This window comes from Coffea arabica, chromosome 2e, assembly GCF_036785885.1.
Source record: "Coffea arabica cultivar ET-39 chromosome 2e, Coffea Arabica ET-39 HiFi, whole genome shotgun sequence".
In the NCBI taxonomy this organism is placed as follows: Eukaryota; Viridiplantae; Streptophyta; class Magnoliopsida; order Gentianales; family Rubiaceae; genus Coffea; species Coffea arabica.
In genome coordinates this window covers 39,490,734-39,496,733 of record NC_092313.1, presented here as the reverse complement: position 1 = coordinate 39,496,733, position 6,000 = coordinate 39,490,734, and positions in this window count along the sequence as shown.

Genomic DNA, 6,000 nt, shown 5'->3' with positions numbered 1-6,000 from the left:
ATTATTTTCAAACATGGGAAATGTGTGATTATAACTTTTTAGTTTAAATACCCTATTAATCCATGTATAAGATAATTATGTCACGAGTTTTTGCCTCCCGTACCCTTTATGTTGCATTCCCTTTTTCTTTGATCACTTATATCTATGTATATAATTTAATTTCTTTTCTTTACTTTTAATTTCATCATTTGCATACTCGTGACACCTTCAAGGAATTATTTTGGCCTTCGCAATTAATGCGATTGGTTCAATTAAACCCTTGAATGAACATTTTGTCCCTTTCAATATTTTTAAATTTAGATTTGCATCCATGTAGGAAACATCCAAATATGATAAAATTAAGGGTTAGATTAGGAAAATTTTGACTAAACCTCGCAACTAGCTTAGACTAGGTCGAAAGGGTGCCTTAGGTTTGAGTTGATCGAACTTTTGCCTTCCCTTTCTTCAACCGTGACTCCCGAATTCATTTTCTCTTGTTTTCAAAGACCTGGAGTTGTCAAAAAGGGTTTTATTTTATTTTACTTTATTTTTGGGTGACTTGGTACACCAAAACTCAATACCAAGTGGCGACTCCTATTTTTCTTAAAAACCCTTTTAGACTAAATTTTGGACCCAAATTGTCGCATTTTTTTTAAGTCCCATTCTAGGTCCTTGTTCACTTGTTTTAAAATAAAATCACATCTTTTTATAAACTCCTTTTATTTTCCATCGCTAAAAATGGGGCGCGACATAAGCCATTTTTGACTCTTAAATCATTTGAAGATATGACTTATGAAATGGAGCCACCTTTTATTGACCCACTGCGTCGTATATTGGTGGATTATTTTTAACGTAACTACCTTGACATTGGATGAGGAATAGTCAAGCTAATGAAAATAAAGAAATGCTTGTTGGAAGGTAACCTAACATTTTGTGTTAGTTACCTCATTTTAGTATACTTTCATGTTTGTTATGTGTTTTGAAGTTATTTTGTAATGTTTGCTTTATAGGATTTGAGAAATACAGCAAAAGTCATTTTTGAGATTCGGCGAGGAAACGAGGAGAATAAGGAACTCAATATCTTATTTTGCATTTTGGTTGCATTTAATCTATAAAAAAGAGTTAGAAATCATGTTTGGACCATTTTAAATTTGCTTGAAGTGTTAAACCATGTAAAATACTGATCTAAAACATTTTAGGAAAAATGAGAAGTTGTGTATGGAAACTGCAAAAGTGCAGCAGAAAACTAGATCCGCGGACGGATCCATGAATGAGGTCTACGGATCTGGTTCTGAAACTGCCCAAACAGAAATGCGAAGAGGATCTGTGAATTGTCCTTGTGGATCCAGTCCATGGACCATGTTCAGGTTTCTATACTACCAAGCACGCGAACTTCATTATTTATTTCTTTTCCTTCTTTCTTCACAAAATCGAACTTCTCACATGCATACCTAACCAAATTTCCAATTTCACCCATTTTTCTTGCAAAATCTCACCATACAAGCACCTCATGGATCAAAAACTCTTAAAACCAACAATTTTTGAGAATTTAGCTCAAGAATTTTAGGTTCTTCAAATCTAAAATTTGATCATTTGGCAGCCAATTTGGGTGCAATTTTTGAGGGTTTTTTTTTGGCATCATTGGCATCACAAATTATCACTTTATGATTGGAGGTAAACTTCTTTAACATAACTTGGTAGTTTAAAATTTGCTACTCCAACATTTCATGCGTTTCTAATAAATTTTGAATGGTAAATATGTAATGATGTTTGTTGATGTATATGAGCTTCATTATGCTTATTTAGCCTCTTTAAGCATGTTTAATTCTTTAATTTATGAATGTGATGAGATTAGTTGAAAATTAGTATTAGTCATTTTCTTAAATTTAGACAAATGAAGCAGTTATTCATTAGATTGTTGTATTCTTCATTGGGCTTAATTCTAGACTCCATATGGTCTGATTATGGTATTTAGTTGCATATATTCACCAATGGAGACATTTTGTCAAAATTTGGAACTTGTGATGATTAGGAAAATGGCTAGCTTAGGCTATTTTTGGAAAATGATGCATTTGAATTGATGTTTGGGTGTTGTAATCCACCATGTTCATGCTTATTCTTCATCCTGAGCATGATTGAATGATGAATATTGTATTATTTGAAGAGTTGAGCAATTTTTGTGTAATTTAGGAGTTAAAATTGAACATGTTGAATAATGTAAGTTTCTTGGTTTGATTTTGCTCCTGAATTGGTTTTGTTATGATATGGTGATTTCATAAACACCTAAAGGAGAATAGATTCTTTATAATTGATGTTTTAGGTATTTTAGGTGAAAGGCTTAAATGTATAAAGATTAGGGAATAATGTGTAAAATATACCTTATAATGATTCTTGTCTATGTTATGTAAGTACAATTACTAGATAAAGGCAAGCAACCATTGGGAACTGAGCTATGGCTTGCAATAGCTGTTTTACGCATTGGACGCCTTTGTTATCTTTACTTTCTCGAACTGTTGTAGCTTATTTTTGTTTTTGCTTTTTTTTTATATAGATTTGCAGACAATGTATTTGTGAAGCTTTATGTTCGTGACACTTCAATCACTGTAATAGGGGAGTATATATTTCTCTTTTTTTTCTTTTCACATTGAGCACAATGTGTGTTTTAAGTATTGGGGAGAGGGGCAAACTTGAGCTTACATTGTGATTGTTGGTTGTTGGAAATGTTGGACCTGATCTTGAATGTCAAAATTTTGAGTTTTCCACCAGGGATTTTCGTTTAGTTATGAGGGAGGCTCTTTTGAAATTTTTTCAGAAACTTATCCAAAATTTCAAAATAGCCCAAAAAATTTTCAAAATTTTGAACTTTGTTTGAAAGGGCAAAAAGTTCAAAAATCATTAGTAATTCATTTCTCGAATTAAATAAATATACCTTGAAAAATTCATTTCTCAGTTAATTTAGAACTATTATGTGATTCATATTTTTACATTTTAATAAAATATATCTCGTAAAGTGGAGAAAATTATGTAATGTATTCCATATCGAAAATTGAAGAAGAAAAGAAATGAAATATAAGCTCCAAACCTGTTAAGTTACTAATAAATTTGGTTTAACCATTTTGAACTTGACGTTTCAACTCAAAAAGTTATTAGGCCAATCCAGTGGATCCGAGGCGTGAGAAAATGGTATGAATGCAAATCTCGCGTGGTCTCCATTTGAGATGAACCTAGGGCTAAGTGGTATTATGGTTCTGACTATGCAAGGGAATGTATGGAACTAAGTGCTGCGCAGGGTTAAGTGCCACATTCAATAGAGGCCACCTCTAGAAGCTAGAAGACTACGTGCCATATTCTATGAGAGCCACCACTGAAGACCATACGAGCTATCTCTAGAATCTATGCATGATTAAGTGGATAGTTTGGATTATGATTGGACTTTGTGAAGACACAAAGTTTTTAAATGATGGCTGGATGAAGTATCCCACATTGAAAAATGGAGGAGAAAAGAAATGAAATATAAGTTCTGGCCTATTAGGTTACTAATAACTTTGGGTTAATAATTTTGAACACGTGGTTACAGTTTAAAAAGTTTGTAGGCCAGCCCAATGGACTCGGGGCATTACATTATATATAAATTTTGTATATTTAATAAAATTTCTTTTCTGTACTTGATTTTAAAAGTTAAGTAATGAATATGGTCAACAAATATAATACTCTTCTTATGATTACTCTTACATTAATTATTTGGGAAGGAGTGTTTATTTATCCTTTACTCTTAAAAAAAATTGATCTACTCCAATGGTTATTATAATTAGCAACCACGAGTTTTCATCTATAAATATCGACTTTGGCGCAAAAAAAATAGTTGAGTTAAGACTGCGTGATGGGTGTTCCAAGGGCAATCCCGGAGTTAGTGGGAGAGGAGGGATCCTTCGGGATGGAGGTGGCAGTTTGCTCTTGGCGTTTTCCTGTCGTCTTGGTCATGCTACTAGTCTTCAGGCCGACGTTCGAGCTCTACTTTTTGGGATTAAGCTGTGCGTTCAGCGAGGGTTTGACAGTTTACACGTCGAATTAGATTCACTCATGTTAGTCCACATTCTCCTTGGTAAGGGTAGTTGTCCTTGGGGTGTTTATCAGGAGATACAGCAGTTGTTGGCATTGCAGGTTCACTTTTTACGGGTTAGCCACTGTCTCTACTAGGCAAACGAAGTTGCTGATGTTTTATCAAATGTTGGGTGTACTCAGGAGGGTGAGGAGATCTACACTTCTTCATCAGCGTTACCTCTGGAGGCTAGAGGAGCCATGCGCTTAGATAGGATAGGGGTCCCATCTATTAGAAGAATCGTCCATGACCAAGTAGGCTCGTAGAGGCCGATCTGTTTGGTGGTTACAACCAATTTTATCAATAAATTATAGGGGATGGCATCCCTCCCCGTGCTCAGGGTTAGCCGAAAAAAAAAAGAGTATGCAAGACAACTTGAATATATGAAATGTTAAATAACCAAGGGTTCTCATTTAAAATGTTGATTCTCACATCAAAAGGCATTTTCACAACTTGAATAAGTATTTGATCTACATATGCATAAATACTTTTTTCGAATTTGGGAAAAAAATGATCATAGATTGAGAAAGTTAATATATTGATCATATGATTTACTTGCTTGTGAAAGTGGGATAGGAGGTGAAATTGAGTTGAACTTGTTGAAATAGTGGTATAATTATCTCTCTTTAACCTAATGTTATGTGTACTAAAGGTAGAATGAATAATTGCACAATGGTTATTTGGTTAAGTTTGAGCAATTGAATACAAAGGTGCACATGTATTATTTCAAATTTTGAATCATTGTTTTGGTTTATATTTCCTATTACTTGAGGACAAGAAATGATTCAAACTTAGTGAAATTTGATAAGTGTTCATTTTACATATTTTTAGCATGTTTTATTGCCTAGTTTTGGGTGCATTTTATTCATTGTTGGAGTCAAATAACTAGGTTGAATTTTTTTATTTTGTGGTTTATGTAAGAAAAATTATATTTCTATGGAGTTAAGTATGAAAACTTCCCATTTTGTAGGTTTTAATGACTAAAACATCAATTGGAATGAAGTGAGAAGATATGTAGATGATTCTCTATGATTTGGAATTTATTACAAGTAACATGAAACGCAAAATGATCAAAAGATGAAATGCATTAAAAAAACAAGAAAAGAAAAGTATTGGCAGTAATGCACATTTTTGTAGTTCGACTGTAACGTGGCTTATAGATATTGGATTTAGATGATTCTTGAAGCATTGAAAAGCTTGCTAAAATTGCTACAAGACATCAAGGTCCAGTTCTAATGCTTTTGTTAGCAGTATGCCCTAGAGCATTAATAATTATTGTCTTGATTAAAATAAAATGGCACTTCTTGATTCAATTATTCTTAGTTTAGATTTGATTGAATGTTGTCCATTATTATTTGTTAAGGTTCCATTCTCATGTGATGAGAATATGAGTGACGGAAAAACTTGGTACAAATAATATTAAATTGTTCCTAATCATAGGATTATTAATTGGGCAAGTTTAATCCGGAAGATTAGTCTCATATTTATTTTCTATGATTAATATGAGATATTAATGATAATAGAATGGCGAGTCTCATACCATTAAATATGTGATACTAGAACAAATATGAGAGGCACTTGTGTGACAAGTTGGCTTGAACACTGACTAATTTAAATAATGAATCGTTAGCTTATTAATGTCAATGATTCATTATTGATTGCAATGGTGCATGTGATCCTCAGACCTGAGACGACACGGTTGGCTCATTCATGGATGGTTAAAGTCTATCAATGCAGAAAATACTTGTTCTAATCACGGATGAGTATTGGCATGTGGTACCTCTAATTAGTTATGCATGGAGCCAAGTGTTTATGCAAAATGGGATCTATTATTCCATCATGAATGGTTTGATATCTTATGAAATCTATCAATCTTGACTAAAGGAGTTCTTGGCCAAGACAAATTGATTCATGTAGATGAT